This window comes from Callithrix jacchus, chromosome 2 (genome assembly GCF_049354715.1).
Source record: "Callithrix jacchus isolate 240 chromosome 2, calJac240_pri, whole genome shotgun sequence".
Taxonomy (NCBI): Eukaryota; Metazoa; Chordata; class Mammalia; order Primates; family Cebidae; genus Callithrix; species Callithrix jacchus.
The window spans coordinates 32,572,674-32,596,431 of record NC_133503.1 but is presented as its reverse complement, the minus strand read 5'-3'; the positions used below and the strand labels follow the sequence as shown (position 1 = coordinate 32,596,431).

Genomic DNA, 23,758 nt, shown 5'->3' with positions numbered 1-23,758 from the left:
TGATCATAGCTCACTGCAGCCTCGAACTCCTGAGCTCCAGGGATCCTCCCGCCTCAGCCTCCTGAGTAGTTGAACTATAGGCGCATAGCACCACATCCAGCTAATTTTTTTCATTTCTTATTTTAGAGATAGGGTGTTGCTGTGTTGCCCAGGCTGGTCTCAAACTCCTGACCTCAGGCAGTCCTCCCACTTCAGCCTCCTGAGTAACTAGAATTACAGGAAAGAGCCACTATGCCCAGCCTGGATGTGGCAATTTCTTAAAATAAGACAGCAGTGAGGTTTATCACATCAATGGACTCTTTCTTCCACAGAAAATATCTCTGCAGCTTATGGCGCTGTTTGATAGCATTTCACCTGCAGTAGACTTTCTTTTAACACTAGAGTCATTCTTCTCAAACCCTGCCTCTGCTTTATCAAGCAAGTTTATGGAATATTCTAAAACCTTTGCTGTCATTTCAACCATGTTCCTAGCATCTTCGCCAGAAGTAGATTTCATCTCAAAAAACTTCCTTGGCTCATTCGTAAGAAGCACCTCATCCATTCAAGTTTGGTGATGATTCCATCAGTCATCATTTTCAGGCTTCCCTAGTTTCTACCACATCTTTCTCCACTGAAGTCTTGAAGCTTTGACTACCTCCATGAATCATGAATGTTCTCAATGGAATCTTGAATGGTGAATCTTTCCCAGAAGGTTTCAGTTTACCTTTCCCACATTAGCTGTTATAGATAACAGCTACATTCTTATAAGACATATCTCTTAGGTAATAGGACTTGAAAGTCAGAATTACACCTTGATCCATTAACTACAGAATGGATGTTGTCTCCTTGTACATGTCCATCACAGCTCTTGAGGGTTCATTGTCAGTGCGCAGCAACAGTTTGAATGGAACCTTTCATTCCAAGCAGGAGGTTTCTATGCTAGGCTTAAAATATTCAGTACAGCATGTTCTAAACAAACGTGCTCTCAATGAGGCTTTGTTGTTCCATTTATAGAGCGCAGACAGAGTCAATTTAGCATAATTCTTACGGGCCCTAGAATTTTCAAAATGGTAAATGATCATTGGCTTTTCCCAGATGTCACCAGCTGCATTAGTCCCTGACAGGAGAGTGAGCTCATCCTTTGAAACTTTAGAGCTAGACATTGACTTCTCCTCTCTAGGTATACAAGTCCTAGATGTCTCTAATAGATGTTTTGTCTATACTGAAAATCTGTTATTTAGTTAAGCCACCTTCATCCATTAGCTTAGCTAGATCTTCTCAATAACCTGCGACAGCTTTTACATCAGCACTTGTTGCTTCAGCTTGCACTATTTTACCTTTAAACCTCTTGAACTAATCTCTGCTACTTTCAAACTTCCCTTCTGCAGGCTTTTCACATCTCTCAGGCTTCATAGAATTGGAGAGAGTTAAGGCCTTGCTCTGTATTAGCTTTTGGCTTAAGGGAATGTTGTGGCTCGTTTATCTTCTATTCAGATTACTAACACTTTCCTCATATCATCAAGAACACTTAAGTGCTCTTGTGTTCACTGGAGTAGCACTTTTAATTCCCTTGAAAAACTTTTCTTTGCATTCACAACCTGACTGTTTAGCCCAAGAGTCCTTGCCTTCAGCCCATCTCAGCTTTAGATGTGCTTAAATTTAGTCACTTCTAGCTTTTGATTTAAAGTGAGGGACATGTGACTTTCTTTCACTTGAACAGTTAGAGGACATTGTAGAGTTATTAATTGGTCTAATTTCAGTATTATTGCTTTTAGGGAACAGGAATATTCAAAGACAGAGGGAGAAGGGGGAACAATCAGTTGGTGGAGCAGTCTGAATACACGCAACATTTATCAATTAAGTTTACCCTCATATATAGGCGTGATTCATGGCACCCACAAATAATTACAGTGGTAACATCAAAGATCACTGAGCATAGATCACCATGACAGATATAATAAAATAATGAGAACGTTTGAAACATTTTGAAAATTGCCAAAATGTAATATAGAGACTCAAAGTGCGCACTTGCTGTTGGAAAAATGGTGACGATATACTTGCTGTACAAGGGGTTGCCACAAAACATCAATTTCTGAAAAAAACAAAAACACAGCATTAGTGAAGCACAGTCAACCAAAATGCAATAAAACAATGTATGCCTGGAACATATATTGCCAACAATTTATACATATATTAAATTCTCAGAAAAGGCTGTAGAAATTCACACTCCTTCTAACATAAAAGTGAAAATCCCTTCTCATTATGTATACCATTCCTGCTGCGGTATACTTGGCTGGACCAGAGAATCTCTTCATGGCCATTTGAATCTTACTAACACTTAAAAAGTTTACGATGTATCGTTGGTGTTCAAGGAAACATGAAAATTAGTGTATGGCTTTTTCCAATATATCAAAAGTTTCTAGGGTCTGGAAAAACGATACTTGGTGATACGTTACAAAGGTTAAAAGGGCCATACTTTTCAGTTATATTTTAGGGTTTTGTCTATCTGAATGTGGCTTAGCCTGTTTGCTAAAATAAATTTGAGAGAATTTTGAAACTGTGCCTCATAGAAGTTTTGTGTTTACCAATGCCAAGATTCCCTTGTGACTTCACGCTGGAAAGTGGCTAAGACTCCTGCCAGCGTAGCCTTGTGGAGTCAGATGGTTGTGCAGTGGTTGTGATCATGCAGTTAGAGATGACAGTGCCCATGACACCTGAACTACAGACACCGTAAGAGAAGGAGGAGAGGACTAGAGACATGAGGCTGCCTCGGGTGAGGCGTTAGCAGAGCACAAGCACAGTTTTACTGTAACAGGAAAATTTCAAAAGTTTATGCCAGGCGTAACTTAGGATGACTTTATATATGACACAGTGTTCAGAATAAGAACCAGTGTAAGGTGAGGAGGTTAGAGCCCTCCAGGGAGATGCACTCTTGGCACTTCTCAGTAGGAAGGTTCGTGTTGTCACCGAGTATTCCTCCTGCTGTGACATCTCCTTTCCATGACCCTGCAGATTTCTCAGAAGTACACCCTAGGGCTCTTTCCCTATTCAAGGTTATCCATCTTACTAATAAAGGACATACGCTGAGCCTTAGCATTGCTGCTGCTCTTGCGGGCCAGAGCAGATGAGCCAAGATGTCCCTGACCCCCTGCTGCCACTGAGTCTCTTTACTGAGCAGCCGTCACAAGAGCCCACCTGGCCGTGTCACACTAGTGACCATCAGCCATCAGAGGGCCTCACAAAATGCTGCTATGCAGAGCTATGGCACAGAACTGTTTGGTTAGTTTTCAAGACAAAGTCCAGAACTTCTTTAATAAGCTTCACCTGAAACTGCATCTTTGATCCCTAGGGTTAATCTCAGTCAGTGGGAGAAGGTGATTGGAGGGGAGGAGACTGCAACTTGGATTTCATCCCCCTCTGTGGCTCAGAAGGCAGCTGCACATGAAGAGTGAGCCCTGATCACCCGACACGCTGTCCCACCCACAGATCCTCATTGTAATTCATTGACGTTTTTTCCTTTTTTGGGGGCAGGGGAACCTACACCTGGTAACTGGGGTGCAGACCTCTTCAAGAAGGTAACATCAAGCAAAGAAGTCAAGCAGAGGACTTCCTGCCAGTCTCTGCTGTGTGGCATCATAGACACTGAACAACCAGGACCACCCCACGTTCAGAAATCAACTGGCCAGGTGACTCCATTTGACTTGCAAACCAGCCTTTTCTAATAGGCTGATATTGGTGAGGCCTTAATGGAAATGGACAAAAATTCTTCAGAAGGGGTACTTTTCCATTGTATCTTTCTAATAAAGATTGAAAATGGTACTATTATGATATTGTACTTGGGCTCTGACATCAATGTTGCTTTGATGTTGTTGTTTATAAATAGGAATTTTTACACATTACTATCGTGAATGTTCATGTGTGACCTACTTGTAATTGAGTTGTAGTCCAAAAGCTCAGGACAAATGTCGTTGAGGTTACAGAGTAAGCAGCGATGGGAAAACATCAAATTCTTATTTCAGAGCTTCATGAATTTAGTTAGACAGACTAAACATATTCGTTTAAGTTCAAACTAAAGGGCTGAGATGAATAAATTTAACACTAAAAGAAGTAGACCTTAAGAGATGAGGTATATGTTACAACAAATCTCAGAACCTCAAGTATCAGTTCAAAAGATGATAATTTTTTGTTTTGTTTTGTTTTTTTTTGAGATGGAGTTTTGCTGTTGTTACCCAGACTGGAGTGCAATGGCACGATCTCGGCTCACTGCAACCTCTGCTTCCTGGGTTCAAGCAATTCTCCTGCCTCAGCCTCCCAAGTAGCTGGGACTACAGGCGTGCGCAACCATGCCCAGCTAATTTTTGTGTTTTTAGTAGAGATGGGGTTTCACCTTGTTGACCAGGATGGTCTCGATCTCTTGACCTCGTGATCCACCTGCCTCGGCCCCCCAAAGTGCTGGGATTATAGGCGTGAGACCAAGGCAGCCAAGATGACAATTTAAAAAATTTTTTTCATTGATGTCTTGGCAATTTTACTGAACCCTTTGCATAAAGAACAAAATAAAAGCAAGGCATTGTAAATTTTTTTAACATACAACTCTTATGGATATAAAGTGTAAATTTTTCATAATGATTTCTTTATATTTTCATTTTGTGTCGTTGCAGAATTTTAGACTCACATTCACAATGAAAGGTTTTTTTCATAACATTGTTTAATTAAAGTACCATACATTTCTTTTTTACACATCAAACCATAAAATGTGTCTTTTGTGATTTTACTTTGACCTGCTGCATTCACCTCTCATTTATCTCTTTCCACATGCCGCATGGTCATATTTCATGAGCTTTCTGTCCATAGCACAGAAACAGAAGCAGGAAGTAGTACAATCATGTTGGACCTTCTTTCCGTTCTCTTTACTCTTCTCGCAGATCAAATCACTCCATAGAAACCTGTGGTTTCTTCTATATGGCTTTTTGGTTGACTAGTATTACTATGCAGTGTAAGTGTTTTGAACACTACAAAAGTAATACTCTGCACCCCTTTCTACAGAGATTATAAGGTAGTCACTTCTGGTGCATATTAATACTTTAAAGATTTTTAGCACAATGGCACGGTAACCTCCAACCCTGTTCTAACCTGAAGGAATCAGACAGAAACTCACTCAGGAAGTGACAGGCCAGTCATAACAGATAACTTACTCACTTTTCACATTGCAGGAAACTGGAATATCACTTTTAATAAAATAAAATTGAAAAATGCTTCTACATATTTAATACCATAGGCATTTTGTTCAGATGAGCCTGGTTTGTGCAAAATTAAATCAGAGGCTTCTACAACATGGTTTATTTATGTTGTAGCAGAGTTGGCTCTACATAAGCACTGTTCTTATTTGAAAATTAACACTATGTGTTCATTTTTCTTCTGGGCATCTGAAAGTTGCCATCTTAGCTACATGGAGCTCCATTTGCTGTTTTAATTATATACTATGATATAAAATGTAATAACTAAAGAAAGAAACACTGTGGCTAGATGTATACACACATATATATGGAAGGATGTAATATATGTAGAACACACATGTATATAGGATGCACACATGTATGTAGACATACATACGTGTATATATCATACATGGATGAGAGAAGGAAAGAGAGGAAGAGAGAAGCAAACATGTTGGAAAAAATATAAATCAGCTCGTTCTTCCATTCCTTAAAAACTGGATAGGCCAGACGTAATGCCTCATGCCTGTAATGCCAGCACCTTGGGAGGCCAAGGTGGGCGGATCACGAGGTCAAGAGATTGAGACCATCCTGGCCACCATGGTGAAACCCGATCTCTACTAAGAATACAAAAATTAGCTGGGCGTGGTGGTGCACACTTGTAGTCCCAGCTATTTGGGAGGCTGAGGCAGGAGACCCGCTTGAACCCAGGATGCAGATGTTGCAATGAGCTGAGATGGTGCCACTGCACTCCAGCCTGGTGACAGAGTGAGAGTCTGTCACAAAAAAATAAACACAGTTGGTAAAGAAATAATGTTTTTATTTTGACTATCTCTGCTTGCCATCAGATAGTAGGCAAATGATAAATATGTAAGATCAAAAAGTTAAATTTTGTCCCTGGATTCTCCCTAACCTTAAACATATTAGAGGTAAATGTGAGAGGTTTTTGTTTGTTTTTTAAGAGATCTTAAATATATGAATGTCCACAGCCTTGTGAATCAGAAGGAAAAGGAAATCTCCAATACCAATAAATCCTTACTAATGGAATGCCTCTGGATGCATAGCACTATACATATGATAGATAGGATTTTTGTAAATATTCACTTTCTGCGATAAAATTCTGTGCTAAAAAGTAAATTTCCTGAACTAATATATCCATAAAATTAGTAATTCAAGTTGCAGATTGGGCCTCTGTAAAGCTGATTCGAATCTGAATCCTCATCATAACCATGCATACCTTTGATTTTTTCCATCAACTGTAATGCAACAGCATTGAAGAGAGTTTTTAACATTTCTCCGTCACATGTATTTCCTGATGCAAGAAGAATCCCCAGAAGCAACACTTATCAAACAAAAGCCTACAATTGATGCCATTCTCATAAGAGAAACTAAGCTTGATGAGACAAACCAAACAGAAGCATGCCCCATGCATCTCCTCTCCCACATCCTTCACCCACAATCAAAGACGCCTTCCACGGCAGAGCTAGATGTTTCCTCAACAGTGAAGAGCAACAGATTGTGACTAGAAAATCAGGAATTTATTTGAAATAACAACTTCCAAATTCTTAGCTGGCAATTGTGTATATTCAGATAATGTCTAGCTTTTTTGTGATGTCTATGTCACTAATTAGAACTCTTGCTCAAAATGATGACCTTGGAGCATAGTAAGTCATTAAAAAGAAAATAGATTCAAACATTTTAACATGCAGAATGACTAAGGTACACAAACATACTCATATTTATATTCATATACATTAAGAAAACATTTACCTGCTTTACTTTGCATTATCTAAAAAAAGCCAAGTATCAGACCATGCTGTTTCCTAAGTCTCCTGCATAACTGGATTATGCTTGTGAAAACAGGGATATAAGGGGTTGGACTCAGAAGTCACAGGCACAGCCTCCCATCAGCCAATGCAAAATTCCTTACCATTTCTAATAGATGCTCATTTAACAAACCATTCCTGAATTGGATAACGTTCTACCATGATTCAACCCAGACCACTGGTTGACAGCTGTCATTGCCAGGAAGTTCTGTCCGAAGTTGGGCTGAAACCTGTTGCTTTATGATTTCTATTCCAACACACTAGTTCTGTGTTTGCAGCCACACAGAGAAGTCTGCTTCGTTTGCACCTGACAATCTTCCAGTTAATTGAAGAAGGCTATCCTGCCTCCTCATGCTCAACTTCATCTTTTTTAATTGCTTTAAAATACAAGTTGACTAAGGCACCTGCGATATTCTTGACATGCTCCCCTGAGAAAACTGCCAGCAGCCTTCTACTGGGTCCTTCCTTACTACAAAATAACACATTGCTGAAGTGCCTCAGCTGGGACTCCAGTGACTTCCTACCTCCCATGGCCTGTGGCTCAATCCTGGGAAAGTCACACCATTCCTTGAGCATCCCATGCTCTTCAGAGTATGTCACTTACAGTTCTCATGGGAGATAGGTGACCTTCTGCCTCCCATGGCCTGTGGCTCAATCCTGGCGAATTCACATTTCTTGAGCTGTGAGGTGCACCCCACCCAGGTGGTAATAGAGGTTAACAGCTAATAAGCACTATTGCAGACCCTCTTGAGTTCTACTCATCCCAGCCCAATCTCACAACAGTTCTATGAATTATATGTATTGGTGTCCCTCTTTTAAAAATGAAAAAAATGAAACGCTGAGAGGTTCAGAAGCTGGTAAATGAGGATTTAGGGGTATGTACCCGAGCCCACTGAGGCTCTGAAACTGCATGTGTCAGCTCCCTGCTGTCTTGAAATGTGTCTTGCTTCAGTGCCTGTTTGTAAAGGTTGCATCTTGACTAAAGTAAGGCACGTAAAACATTCGTTATCAAGCATGGTGTTCCTCTTCACTTCTTGCCTGGATGACTGCCAGAACTTTAAGTCAAAGAGAAAGAAACAAACAGCATTCCACTTTTCCTTCTCAAAATACGATTTGCAAATTCACAGTAGATGAAGTATTGGGAGACGTTTTCATGAGTATTTACAAGCTAACAATCTGGCTTAAGGTGTTTTTAGGAGCCCCCAGCACTGAGGGTTGCCTGAACTGAGGAAGGAAGAAGTGTGAGAAAGAAGGCAATTTACAACAGACTGTCTTAAAAAAGAGGCCCAGCCCTGCTCTCACCCAAAGTGTGAACTGTGGGAACAGAAGAGCAAGGCGGAAAACCCCCAGAGCAGGTGCACAGACTCTAACCCAAAGGGTCCTTGTCCCCACATTTGTTCTACAGCCATTGGTGTGCTATATTCAGGAGACCCATCTTGTGTGCAAAGACACACATAGGTTCAAAATAAAGGGATGGAGGAAGATTTACCAAGCAAATGGAGAACAAAAAAAGCAGGGGTTGCAATCCTAGTCTCTGGTAAAACAGACTTTACACTAGTAAAGATCAAAAGAGACAAGGGTCTTACATAATGGTAAAGGGGTCAATACAACAAGAAGAGCCTAACCTAAATATATATGCACCAATTATAGGAGCACCCAGATATATAAAGCACGTTCTTAATAACTTACAAAGAGAATTAGACTCCCACACAATAATAGAGACTTTTGACACTCCACTGCCAATACTAGACAGATCAACAAGACGGAAAATTAACAAGGATATCCAGGACTTGAACTCAGATCTGGACCAAGTGGAACTAGTAGACATCTACAGAACTTTCCACCTCAAGTCCACAGAATATACATTCTCAGCACCACATTGCACCTACTCTAAAATTGACCACATAATTGGAAGTAAATCACTCCTCAGCAAATGCAAAAGAATGGAAATCATAACAGTCTCTCAGATCATAGTGCAATCAAACTAGAACTCAGGATTAGGTAACTCACTTAAAACCACACTACATGGAAACTGGACAACCTGCTCCTGAATGAAATAATGAAATGAAGGCAGAAATAAAGATGTTCTTCAAAACCAATGAGAATGAAGACATAATGTACTGGAACCTCTGGGACACATTTAAAGCAGTGTCTAGAGGGAAATTTATAGCAATAAATGCTCACATAAGAAGTGAGGAAAGATATAAAATGGACACCCTAACGTCACAATTAAAACAACTAGAGGAGCAAGATCAAACACATTCAAAAGCTAGCAGAATACAAATAATATCAGAGTAGAACTGAAGGAGATAGAGACACAAAAAACCCTTCAAAAAATCGATAAATCCCAGAGCCAGATGGCTAACCAGACTAATAAAAAAAGAGCGAAGAATCGAATAGATGCAGTAAAAAATGATAAACGGGATATCACCATCGTTTCCACAGAAAACACAAACTCCATCAGAGATTACTACAAACATCTCTATGCACATAAACAAGTAAATCTAGAAGAAATGGATAAATTCCTGGACACTTACACCCTCCCAAGACTAACCCAGGAAGAAGTTGAATCCCTGAATACACCAAAAGCAAGGTCTGAAGTTGAGACAGCAATTAATAGCCTACCAACCAAAAAAAAGTCCAGGTCCTCATATGTGTACAGCTGAATTCTACCAGAGATACAAAGAGGAGCTGGTACCATTCCTTCTGAAACTTATTTCGAGCAATACAAAAAAAGGGACTCATCCCTAACTCATTTTATGAGAGCAACATCATCCTGATACCAAAATCTGGCAGAGACACAACTGAAAAAGAAAATTTCTGGCCAATATCCATGATGAACAGTGAGCGAAAATCATTAATAAAATACTGGCAAACCAAATCCAACAGCACATCAAAATGCTGATCCATCATGATCAAGTAAGCTTCAACCCAGGGATGCAAGGCTGGTTTAACATACGCAAATCTATAAACGTAATCCATCACATAAACAGAACCAAAGACAAAAATCACATGGTTATCTCAATAGATGCAGAGAAGCCTTCAACAAAATTCAACAGCCCTTTATGCTAAAAACTCAATAAACTAGGTATCAATGGGATGTATCTAAAAATAGTAAAAGCTATTTATGACAATCCAACAGCCAATATCATACTGAATGGACAAAAACTGGAAGCATTCCCTTTGAAAACTGGCACAAGACAAGGGTGCCCTCTCTCACCACTCTTTTTCAACATAGTATTGGAAGTTCTGGCCAGAACAATCAGGCAAGAACAATAAATAAAGTGTATTCAATTAGGGAAAGAGGAAGTCAAATTGTCTCTATTTGCAGACGACATGATTGTATGTTTAGAAGACTCCCATCATCTCAGCCCAAAATCTCCTTAAGGTAATAAGCAACTTAAGCAAAGTCTCAAGATACAAAATCAATGTGCAAAAATCACAAGCATTTCTACACACTAATAACAGAGAGCCAAATCATGAGTGAACTCCCATTGACAATTGCTACAAAGAGAGTAAAATGCCTAGGAATACAAATAACAAGGGATGTGAAGGACCTCTTCAAGGAGAACTACAAACCGCTGCTCAAGGAAATAAGAGAGCACACAAAAAGATGAAAAAACATTTCATGCTCATGGTAAGGAAGAGTCAGTATCATGAAAATGGTCATACTGCCCAAAGTAATTTATAGATTCAGTGCTATCCCCATCAAGCCACCATTGACCTTCACAGAACTGGAAGAAAACAGTCTAAACTTCATGTGGAACCAGAAAAGAGCACACATAGCAAAGACAATCCTAAGAGGGGGAAAAAAAAAAAAGCTGGAGGCATCACACTACCTGACTTCAAACTATACCACAAGGCTACAGTAACCACAACAGCATGGTACCAAAACAGACATATAGACCAGAGGAACAGCACAGAGGCCTTGGAAGCAATGCCACACATCTTAAACCATCTGATCTTTGACAAACCTGACCAAAAAAAAAAAAAAAAAGCAAAGGGGAAAGGATTTCCTATTTAATAAATGGTTTTGGGAAAACTGGCTAGCCATGTGCAGAAAGCTGAAACTGGATCCCTTCCTTACACCTTATACAAAAATTAACTCCAGATGAATTAAAGATTTCAACATAAGATCTAACATCATAAAAACCCTAGAAGAAAACCTAGGCAAAATCATTCAGGATGTAGGCATAGACAAGGCTTCATGACTAAAACATCAAAAGCAATGACAACAAAAGCCAAAATAGACAAATGGGATCTAATTAAACTTAAAAGCTTCTGCACACAACAAAGGAAACTATCATTAGATTGAACTGCCAACCAACAGAATAGGAAAAAAAAAACTGCAATCTACCCATCTGATAAAGGGCCAATATCCAGAATCTACAAAGAACTTAAACAAATTTACAAGAAAATAACAACCCCATCAAAAAGTGGGCAAAAGATATGAACAGACACTTTTTAAAAGAAGACATTTATGCAGCCAACAAATATATGAAAGAAAGCTCATTATCACTGGTCATCAGAGAAATACAAATCAAAACCATATTGAGATACCATCTCACACCAGTCAGAATGGCGATCGTTAAAAAATCTGGAGACAACAGATGCTGGAGAGGATGTGGAGAAATAGGAACACTTTTACACTGTTGGTGGGAGTGTAAATTACTTCAACCATTGTGGAAGACAGTGTGGAGATTCCTCAAAGATCTAGAAATAGAAATTCCATTTGACCCAGCAATCCCATTACTGAGTATATACCCAAAGGATTATAAATCATTCTGTTATAAAGACACATGCACATGTATGTTCATTGTGGCACTGTTTACAATAGCAAAGACTTGGAATCAATCCAAATGCCTATCAATGATAGACTGGATAAAGAAAATGTGGCACATATACACCATGGAATACTATGCAGCCATAAAAAAGGATGAGTTCATGTCCTTTGCAGGACATGGATGAAGCTGAAAACCATTATTCTCAGCAAACTGACACAAGAACAGAAAACCAAACACCACATGTTCTTACTCATAAGTGGGTGTTAAACAGTGAGAATACATGGACACAGGGAGGGAAACATCACACACTGGGTCCTGTTGGGGGGTTGGGGGGGCCAGGGGAGGGATAGCAGCAGGTGGGGGAATTGGGGAGGGATAACATTAGGAGAAATACCTAATGTAGATGACAGGGGGATGGATGCAGCAAACCACCATGGTATATATATACCTATGTAACAATCCTTCATGATTTTCACATGTACCCCAGAACTTAAAGTATAATAATAATAAATGAATAAAAATAAATAAATGAAAGTAGTTAATTTTTACACTTGCATTTGAGACCAGTGACTTCTATATTTGCTGTACTGGTGTAGCCAATTCTGCCTCTCCCATTCTTTCTTCTAGTAGCTAGAGATTTCCTTAACTTGGAGCTGGTGACTGTTGACTATGCAATGGGACTGACACAGAATTTACTGTAGAGTTAATATGTAAGTATATGCATTACAGTATTGAGTCACAGTGAGGTGCTATTATTCATGTATGATCAGTGGCTACCTTTTCATCAGTAAAGGAATTGCTAATTTTTTTTCTAAGACTTGCTTTTCCTTCAGAAGAAAAGTACTACACCTATCCAATGATTCAATGGCCTATTAACCTTGCATTAGTTCATTTTCATGCTGTTAATAAAGACAAACTCAAGACTGGATAATTTATACAGGCAAAGGTTTAATGCACTTACAGCTCCACATGCCTGGGGAGGCCTCACAATCATGGCAGAAGGCAAGGAGGAGCAAGCCACGTCTTGCGTGGATGGCAGCAGGTAAAGAGAGAGCTTGTGCAGTGAACTCCATTTTTAAAACCATCAGATCTTGTGAGACTCATTCTTTATCACAAGAACAGCACAAGAAAGACCCACCCTCATAATTCAGTCACCTCCCACGGTGTTCCTCCCATGGCATGTGGGAATTGTGGGAGTTACAGTGCAAGATGAGATTGGATGGGGACGCAAGCGAACCATATCAACCTTCATCGTCCATTTGGATCTAACCAGGTGTACTAGCTTTCTCGTACTCTCTCTTTCTCTATATACGTATTGTCTGTGATCTCAGGAGAGAGAAAGAGAGAGTGAGATTTATTTTAAGGAATTGGCTCACACAGTAACAGGATGATAAGTCTCACCATCTGCCCTCTGTGAACTGGAGCCACAGTAAAGCTGCTGGGAGTTCTAATCAGAGTCTACAGGTCTAAGAGCCAGAGAGCCAACAGTGTGATTCTCAGTCCAGGAGCCAGAAAAGAGTGATATCTCAGCTCCAGCAGAGAGCAGATTTTCTCCCGCTCCTTCTTTTATTCTATTCAGTCCTCCAACAGACTGGCTGGGGCCCAGCTCATGGATGGCAGCCTGCTTTACTCATTCTACCTGTTAGGGTCTGAGCCTTTGAGACCCCTTTGAGAAAACATTCATGTGCACAGGGAGGGGAACATCACACACTGGAGTCTGTTGTGTGTGAGATAACATTGGGAGAAATGCCTGATGTAGATGATGGGGGGATGGAGACAGCAAACCACCATGGCATGTGTGTACCTATGCAACAATCCTGCAGGATCTGCACATGTACCCCAGAACTTAAAGTACAATTTTAAAAAAAAGATTAATGTGCTGAACTATTATCCTGAATATGATGCTATTTGGAGGAGAAGCATTAGGGAGGTAATTAAGCATGAGAGTAGAGATGGTAAGAGCAGGCCAGAGAGCTAGCTCACTCTTTCTGTCATGTGAGGATACAGGGAGAGTCAGATGACTGCAGTCCAGAAGCGTACCCTCACTGACACTGGACCGTGATGGCATCCTGACCTCTGGCTTCCAGCCCACAGAGCCATGAGAAGTGGATTTCTATAATTGATGAGCCACACTGTTTATGGTTTTATTGTTACAGCAGTCCAAGCTGATAAAGACATTACTTTCATTCAAATATTAATCTCATCCAGAGACACCATCACAGGCACAGCCAGAATAGTATTTAATCAAATATCTGGATGTCCTGTATTCTAGTCAAGTTGATGTATGAAATTCACTATTGCACCAGGGATGCTGCTGTCTTCTGCTGGGATACTTACTGTTATTCATAAAATAATTTCCAATTCACGAAGTTTCCTTGGACACATCGTCTTTAATAACAATGCTTGTTTTGTCTTTGGGGTTTGTTACGTTTTGTTGCTTCTTTTGCATTCCTCCAATGTGCTCAAGAGAAGCCCAGCTGCCCGATTTCCTTGCTTCACAGGAGGTGGCATTGTGTGCTGCAGCTCTGCCTATGGGCCAGTTGCCTTGTCTTTTGCCTGCCTATCATTTCCTCAGCTGTGGAGAATACTTAACAAGCCTCGCTCTATCCCAGCCACCGGGCATCTAGCCACGCACAACAGGAATTAAAAACTGCTGCCAAAGAGTGTGTGTTCTTGAGTAGAAAGACAGATGATGGACATGCAATAATTATGGAAAGTGTCAGGTGATGGCAACAGCAATGAAAAAAAAATGGGGCAAGGGAAGGGACAGAGGTTGATGGACAGTGATAGACACCTCTGATGGATGAGATGGCAGTTTAGCAGAAACCTGACCCAAGTGACCATGGGGTCTGCCACCACTTCTTAGCTAGGACAACAACACTACAAGCAACAAAAGAATTAGAAACTTCATTAAAATTAAAATCCTTTGCAAGTTGAAGGAAACCATCAAAAAGTAAAAAGACAGCTCATATCTGCAAATCCTACATGCGATAAAGGACTCATATCCAATATATACAGAGCTCTCACAGCCCAATAATGAAGACAAATAACCCCATTAAAAAACATGGACAAAGAGTTTGAATAGACTTTTTTCCAAAGAAGATACGTAAATGGCCAGTAAACTCATGAAAAGGTGTTCAACATCATTAGTTATCAGAAAAATGAAAATCAAAACCACAATGACATACCAGTTCACACCCACTGGGATGGCTAAAATAAAAAAAGACAGTCACAAATGGTGAAGATGTGAAGTAATCACAACCCTTATACATCGTGGGGTTGCAAAATGGTGCAGTCACTTTGGAAAACAGTTTTTAACATTTCCCCAAAATGTTAAAAATTGAGTTTCCACATAACCCAGCTATTCCACTTTTTGGTATATACATAAGATGAGTAAAAACATATGTCCACATGCCCACACTGAAACCTCTGCAAGGATGTTCATGCAGTGTTACTCATGGAAACAATGGAAAGAATCTAAGTGGCCATCACCAGAGTAAATGGACACTCCAAAGTGGCCCAGCCATACAATGGAATATGATTTATAAAACCCTCAATAATGGATACATGCCACGACATGGATGAATGTTGAAAACATTCTGTTCAGTGAAAGGCGCCAGTCGTGGAAGGCCACATTTATGTAAAATGTTCAGAATAGGAAAATTCATAGAGACAGAAGAGTCAACGAATGGTTCCCAGGGCTGGGACTAGGGTTGGGACTGCGCATGTGTAGGGTTTCTTTTAGGATGATGAGAATGTCCTAAAATTAGATAGTGGTGATGGCTACACATTTCTGTGAATAGATCAGAAACCACAAATTGTATACTTTTAAAAGGTGAATTTTATAGTATGTTGAATACATTCTCAATAAACCTATGAAGAAGAATAATTACTATAATTGTTTTTAGTACATTAAAAAAGAAAATCTACATCTATAATAATGTTCAAAATAAAAAGAAATAAATTCAATAGGTGGTTTTAGAGGTGACTCCTACACCAATTCCTTACTTCAAAAGCAGTAATTGTAGAATAAAATATTTCCCCATTTAGGAGGTTATGTACCAAATTGATGAGGGAAAACTGTTTTTCAGAATGACATCTTAACAATATGGAAGAAATGATAGTCATCAGTGTGGAAGAAGTGGCCATTGGCAAACTCCCTTGGCTTAAGGATTCAGGCAAGGAGCATGAATGGAGGTGGCAGGTACTCGGGGAACTGGGGAGTTTCAGGTGTCCGGTGTCTCTCTGCAGCATCCCCACTAATAGCAAAGGGGAAAGCTTAGGACATGGTGGCCGTCCACCCACTCAGGGGTGAGCTGATCTAATTTTGTATCACTGATAGTGTTACCAGTCAGTGCAGGCTGTCCAGGTTCTTGGTGTACTGAACAAAGAATTGGACAAAATGCACAAAGCAAGGAAAGAATGAGGCAACAAAAGCAGAGATTTATTGAAAATGGAAGAACACTCCACAGGGTGGGAGTGGGCCTGAGCATAGGGGCTCAAGAGCCCCATTACAGAATTGTTTTGGGTTTAAATACCCTCTAGAGTTTTCTGTTGGTTACCTGGTGTACGCCCTATGGAGGGGATATTTCCCATCACAGTTGATGTGGGTAAATCAGCCTTATGTTCTCTGCCTCCAGACCTTATTCTCCTGCCTCATCAGTGGAAATCACAGATCATCACCTGTGAAGCCTTAGCAAACTACTCAACCTAATTATAAACAACTGAACCTTGGACCAAACTTCCATTTTATTGATTGATATAGAATCAACCAATTTAATTTCAACCACAGCACAGAATGAAATAATCAGACACATACCAAAAGTAGACAGGATATAAGACAACCAGCCTGGTCTTTTAAAAATGTCAATATAATTTTTTTTTAAGTATAACTGTTTAAAGTGAAAAGAGCAGGACTCTCTGACGATCATGAAAACCAGCGATCATGCACTGTAGTTGGGTGCATTGTATGTATATAAAGAAAGTTGTTAAAAAGAGGATAGTCTGAATAAAGAAAATGTGGCACATATACACCATGAATACTATGCAGCCATAGAAAAGAAGTAGTTCACCTCCTTTGCAGGGACATGGATGAAGCTGGAAACCATGATCCTCAGGAAACTAACACAGGAACAGAAAACCAGACACCACATGTTCTCACTTATAACTGGGAGCTGAGTACTGAAAACCCATGAACACAGCTAGGGGAACATCACAAGCCAGGGTCTATTGAGGGATCGGGGGAGGGCAAGGGGAAGGAGAGCATTAGGACAAATACCTAATGCATGAGATGCTTAAAACCTAGATGATGGGTTGACGGGTGCAGCAAACCACCATGGCACATGTACACCTATGTAACAAACCTGCATGTTCTACACATGTATCCCAGAACGTAAAGTAAAATTTAAAAATAAATAAATAAATAAATGTAATAACCAAACATATGGATTCTTATTTGAAAACACAGCTATATAAATGGTCATTTTGTGGAAAATTAGGAAAATGTGAATATTTGCTGGGTATTAGCAGACAGCTGGTCATGATTTGATTTTCTTAAGTAACAATGGTCTGGTTTTGAAGGAGAATGTCTTTATTTTAGTGGACATGCTCAGTGCTGAATTATTTAGGGGTAAATACTCATAACTTTACTACTGTCTCAAATATTTCAGCACAAAAGGTGGACAGGGAGACAGACAAGCAAGTTGGAGTATTTATTTTGTCACCTAGGTGGCAGGCATATGGTCCCTCATTCTGCAGAGGGGATCAGGGATGCTGATCAGCTGACCTAAGAATAGGAAGACAAGCCTGCCTATCTGGGCCGGTGCAGTGCCATCACAGGGTTCCTTGTACAGAGAACAGGTCAGGTGCAGTGGCTCATGCCAGCAATCCCAGCACTTTGGGAGGCAGAGGTGGGTAGATCACCTAAGTTCAGGTGTTCAAGACCAGCCCAGACAACATTGTGAAACCCTGTGTCTACTAAAAATACAAAAATTAGTAAGGTGTGGTAGTGATGAGTGCCTATAATCCCAGCTCCTTGGGAGGCTGAGGCTGGAGAATCACTTGAACCCGGGAGGTGGAGGTTGCAGTGAGCGGAGATGGCACCACTACGCTCCAGCCTGGGGGACAGAGTGAGACCCATATCTCAAAAAATTAAAAAAAAGAAAATCAGAGAACAGAGATGCAGGAAGGTGTATGTGGTATGAGAAAGCCTTGCCCAGCCTCACTGGCTTTGTAGAAGAAGGAAGGGACCGGGAACCAGGAACCAGGAAGCCTCTAGATGCTGAAAAGGGCAAGCAAGGGGACCCTCCCTAGCACACTCCAGGAGGAAGCAGCCTGCCCACTTCCCACTGCCCACACCTGGCTTTAGCCAGACTTCAGACTTCCAGCAATGCAAAGTCATAAATTGGTGTTTCTTTTTTTTTTTTTTTTTTTCTGGACTTGATGTTTTGATCCTTTTTGCACTGGTTTCTTCCCATCAAATTGGTGTTTCTTTCAAGCTGCTAAGTCTATGGTTATTTATAATGGCAGCCACAAGAAACAAATATAGGCCTTGCTGGTCATCTTATGTAAAATAGTAAGACTCACCGCTGCACTTATATGTTTATGACACCTTAGGGTTTTTTTCCTTCAGTTTTATTGTAGATTTTCCTTCTCTCTGACATTTGTTGGAAACCTTGTATTGGCAAAGATCAAAAGGCATGGCAACGTTGTGTTTGATAACGCTATTTGGTAGTGAAGAGGTGGAGAAGCAGGCACTCTCATTACTGCTGGGATTGAGTAAACTGGAATAACCCTTCCGAGAACAATGTGATGCTCTTTCTCAACATCACATGGGCACAAACTCGGTGATTCCACCCCAGGTACTCAAGCTTTGTGTTCACCCACAGATTCACACACACAGGAAGTGACCCAAGGACCAGCAGTGGGATTTAATAGCAAAAGAATGGAAACAGCGTGTATGTCCATCAGGTGCTCTCTGGATGGAATAAATCACAGTACAGCCATACAATGGAACACTGCCCAGCCATATAAAAAGTCAGGCACTCTATGTACCGGAACAGAATGATTTCCAAGATATGTTTTCAGCCGGGTACGGTGGCTCATGCCTGTAATTCCTGCACTCTGGGAGGCCAAAGTGGGCAGATCACCTGAGGTTAGGAGTTCAAGACCAGCCTGCTCAAAATGGTGAAACCCCATCTCTACTGAAATACAAAAATTAGCCTGGCGTAATGGCACGCACCTGTTATCCCAGCTACTTGGGAGGCTGAGGCAGGAGAATCATTTGAACCCAGGTGGTGGAAGTTGCAGTGAGCTGAGATAGTGCCATTTCACTCTAGCCTGTGCAGGAATGAAACTCCATCTCAAAAAAAGATACATTTTCAAGACAAAAAAGGCAAGGTGGAGGGAGTGGGAGTGGCACACAGTCATTGTGGAAGAGAAAGGACGGAGAGATGGTGGGAGTGAATTTTCTTGTCTACACAGGCTGTCTGAGAGAAGTCGTAAGCATATGCTCAGACGGGTAGTCTCTGAAGAGAGTGGCCAGAGGGTGTGGGATGTGCTGGGGACATTTTCATTACCCACCTACCTCTCACTTAATGAGGGAATCAGGATGTCTCCTGCCCTGACCCAAGTTGCCCAAACCATTTTCACACTTGAAAAAATAATGGAGCTTTTGGAAACAGGTGTAGATGAGTGATAAACAGCATGTTGGAAAGAAATGCAGTTTTTATGTACAAATGTCATTGAATGAAGGCTTGTTTTACTTTCCAAAGGAGGAAAGGGGCTTGTTGGGTAGGCAGTGAGTGGGGATGGATTTTAGGGAGCCCCTCAAGAGGTGTATTCTTTCTGCATCATTTCTTCATGGATTTTTCAAACTCTCAGGGGATTATAGTTATTTTGCCCTCAAATGCCACTCAAAAATAAAGCTATATTACAGAAAATTACCGTTAGGGCAAAACACAGGCTTCAGAGGAGAAGCTTTGGGATAAGTAGAAATAGCCCGCCTGTGCCACAGATAACAGTGCTGTAGGAGACCCCCTCACAGAGAACGCAGGCAGGGCAAGGGCTTCGAGCTTCCTCCTCCTTGGCAGGCGGGCCAGGCTTCCCTTCTTGTGACAGGCTTTGATGTGGATCTGTTGTGTGGAATACCTGCCTTAGACAGGTGTGGGGTCAGCGCAAAAGTCTTGTTTTTATGTGTTTTTGAGATGAGAAAAATGAGCATGTTAGTTTTCTGATAGAAATGTTCCTATTGAAAAGCAAGGATGAATGATGTGAGAGAGAGAAAGAGAGAGGAGAGAGAGAGAGAGAGAGAGAGAGAGAGAGAGAGAGAGAGAAACAGACCAATGAACCGGGGCCCTTGAGAAAGCAAGAGAGCCCAGGAGCTCTCTTGGGTAAGAGGCTTTTTCTTGACACATCAAAGAGGAAGGTGGAGAATTTGGGGTGTCATTGCCGGCCACCATTCCTTATGTGCCTAGAGCTGGAGATGTCATTCTTGGCCATTAGTGCTGTTCCCTTCACCCTCTATGAAGTGCAGCAACAGCTGTCTCTCTAGAATAGAAAGCAGTGATACCCCGCTCTGTAAAACACTTTTCAGTGACTCTTGATGACTCGTCAGCCATATTCAGGGCCAAACTGAAACTCCCTCCTGACTCTGCTCCTGCCCATCCCAGGATTCTCATCCCACCCCCAACTCCGCATCCTCCTGCCAGGCCAGCATTTGGTTTGCAGTCTATCTAAAATTTCTTAAAAGCATCATTCAGTTTCTCCAGAGCTCAGGAAGCACTAAGATGTTTTACTGCAAGTTGGTTTGTTTCTGCATAGCAGATTCCAATAGTTGAAAAGCAGCAAGTGGAATCACTTGTTTGTGACCTCTTCCCTTTTGGAACCCATCAGTTCTTCTGACCGATGTTCCCCAACCGCCATAGTTGATAAGGAATCCCGCTCGCCCATCTTGCACCCCTAGAACAGGTGGTCTCCCTGGAAGCCTCCGCAGCCCATGAGATGAGAATCCTTCCCTCCTCCCTCTGCCGCTCCACGCCCTCCTCCGCTGCTGCTCACATCACGCTGCATTTTACTCCCCACCTGTCTCCTCTCCATTCCCTAAAGTAGGGAATTAATTGTGCATTTCTGCAGTCTTAGCAAAGAAACAGTAGTAGACAATGCTTTTTTATTTTTAATTTTTTTTCTCTGGAATGAGGGGTAGGATGAAAGGACAGGTGGATGCATGGATTAGTTGGTATGGTAGAATGGTGGTTTCACCCTTGGGTTGCATCCAGTGGCCCAGTGTTTTAGGATGTGTTCAAGTGCTATCTAGGGTGGATAAGCAAAACAGCAGCCATAGTCATCGAAACATCTGCAGGAGCAATTTGCCTGCTGAGCAGTTCCTGGCCATTTCTACGTAGAAGTCTGACCTCACTGAAGAGCCAGTGTGTTCCTGGCACATCAATTCACTACACTGATAACATCGTGATTAAGTGTGTTTCTGCCGCAAATGCTTTGATGAAATTTTTGCCAACAGGAGAGCCACAAGTGGGCTTTTAAGGCCTGATATTGATTTGGTCATTGGCTTTCTGAACTTGGTAGCATATAAGGAAGGAGTGGATGAATTTATTTAACTACATTTGCGTTCTGCCATAAGTGGCGACTTGGGAGAAACTGAGGTCCTGAAAAGTACTATTTTCTTTTGATCTAACCCAGTACTCTGCAATTCCAAGTAAAATGAGTCAAGTTCATGTCTGTGCCAAGGAGCAGGAGTGAGGGTAGCGGAGGCTGAACCCCAGAGGCGAGCAGCTCTCGCGGGGCATTCGCTCCTCATCACTGTCTTTCCCAGGGCCTGCAGAGGGGCCCTCTGTCCCTCCTGCTCATCTGCGAAAGAAAAGCGGAGAACACCTATTGTCACCTTTTTGCCTGGCTGCACAGTGTGGAAACCATGGGCTATTTTAGAACTTATAAAATGCAGTAATTTACTAAGGGATTCTGAGTATAGAGACTCATTTCTTCATCCCTAGTAGTTGCTTGTCTAAGAACCTGGACTGCTGCCCCTGTGAGCCTACTTCATAAGGAACTGAAGGGGAGGGGCACACAGTGTTTCCTCTCTAGTGCCCACACTTAGATATCCTCAGGCAACTGGGGCATCTTCATGTCGACCTTTCTGTCATGGTGAAGATGCTCAACTACCATGCACATTGCAGAGAGACAAGCAGTAAGCCCTGCGGTTGCCTTTTCACAGGTGGAATTCCAATGCACCTGGTGATGAAGCCACCTGAGCAGGTGAGGGTCCTGGTAACTTCTTGGTTTCCAGAAGTTTCATATTTCAAGTATCTGTCCAGTGTTAGGTTTTGAAGGGAAGGCGAGGGTCAAAGAAAGGCAGAGTATTGGCAGCGCTATAGCCATTCAGATTCTCTGTCCAGAATAAGACCTGCAGAGATGGGACACCAGGTTACTGCCAGTGCCCTCTGCTGCTTACAGGCTGGGGCAATTAAAGGCCTGGGCGGGGGGCATAGCCTGCTGCCCAGGAATATGTTGACGAGATGTTCCATAATGAGGTGGTTTGTCCCTGTTTTGGGTGGGATGTGATAGGGTGTTCCTTGGATCTTTGCCCAGCAGTATATGATGGGGATGTCCCTCAGCTGGGGCTTTGCCCGGCGGGGTATGATGAAAACAGCAGGTGGTGGACAGGATGTTTCTCGCGGCCCGAAGCCCCGTGGAATGTTTCACTTTGACTAGGGCCTGCAGAATGGTGTGGGGCTTACAAAATGGTGCAGTTTGAACTAATAGGCAGCATCAACAGAAAGAAAGCAACAAAAGACACTGTGGCCTGCATCACTCACAGAACCGTGTAATTCCATCCTCACAACTCGCAATGCCTATACAACTGTCTTTCTCATTTCAGAGCTGAAAGTAGTGAGGGTTGGTGTCAAAGTTCCTTCTAAGAGCCAGTAGAATCGCCCTTCCACTACTCTTTTTCTGACTGCAAGACGTATAAGCAGAATTATAGTTTTCAAAGATAGGGGTTCTAGCCTTTCCCTCCCTCGACACATGGGATAGCCTAAGGAGAGAGGATGGACTTTGCAGTCACACAGATGTGCACTTACACATCTGCAAAGTCCACTCCCTGCTAACTGACCTTGGGCAAATTACCCCACGGGATCTCAATTCCCCACTAGAAAATACATAGATAATAATAAAAAGCAACTAAATGATCACTTAGTGGCTGGCACCTACTCTGTGCTGGATCTCCAGGTACAGCTGGATGGGTCCACTCTGCACATTTCTATAGGAGATACCTGAAGACCAGTTATCTTTTACCTTCTGGACTTTGAGAGGAATCAGGGAGTGCGAGGATACTTTGACATTGTTTAGATCACAGAAAGTGTTTCACTGTTAAATGTAAAAGGAGCAAGCAAACACCAATACTCCCTGTTCAAGAAGGTTGGAGACACAGAAGAGGGGAGGGATTGGAGGGAGGTTCCACAGCAGGGGCTGTGCCTGGTTGCTCCACCCTGAGGGAGCCAAGGAGGGCTTAGAATGTTTGTGGTTTCCATGGCTACAGCCCAGCCTGGGCAGCTGGAGGGAAGGAAGCGATGGCCCAGGGGCGGGAGCCTGAATGTAGGTGGCCTGGAGCGGCTCCTGTTGGCTTGTGAGATTTGCTTGATGTCCGGTTGTGGAGGGAGGGGCTTCTGAAGACTGATTTGAAATGTGAAAATCTTTTTCTTCTTTTTTTTTTTGAGACGGAGTTTCACTCTTGTTACCCAGGCTGGAGTGCAATGGCGCGATCTCGGCTCACCGCAACCTCCGCCTCCTGGGTTCAGGCAATTCTCCTGCCTCAGCCTCCTGAGTAGCTGGGATTACAGGCACGCACCACCATGCCCAGCTAATTTTTTTGTATTTTTAGTAGAGACGGGGTTTCACCATGTTGACCAGGATGGTCTTGATCTATTGACCTCGTGATCCA

The 23,758-nt window shown here is 41.9% G+C and overlaps 2 protein-coding genes across 8 annotated transcripts in view; both read left to right on the top strand.

Annotated features, from left to right (window-relative positions):
- LOC144581639 (uncharacterized) overlaps positions 1-3,812 on the top strand; it is a 46,648-nt gene extending 42,836 nt beyond the window's left edge. The window contains exon 7 of the mRNA XM_078365963.1: positions 3,511-3,812. The gene's annotated coding sequence lies outside the window, so the exon portion shown is untranslated. The remainder of the gene's footprint in view (positions 1-3,510) is intronic.
- The window catches only part of LOC108589567 (uncharacterized protein C6orf118), a 53,794-nt gene continuing 33,543 nt past the window's right edge, over positions 3,508-23,758 (top strand). For all 7 annotated transcript variants that reach the window (XR_004738020.3, XR_013530802.1, XR_013530801.1 and 4 more), the window contains exon 1: positions 3,508-23,412. The gene's annotated coding sequence lies outside the window, so the exon portion shown is untranslated. The remainder of the gene's footprint in view (positions 23,413-23,758) is intronic.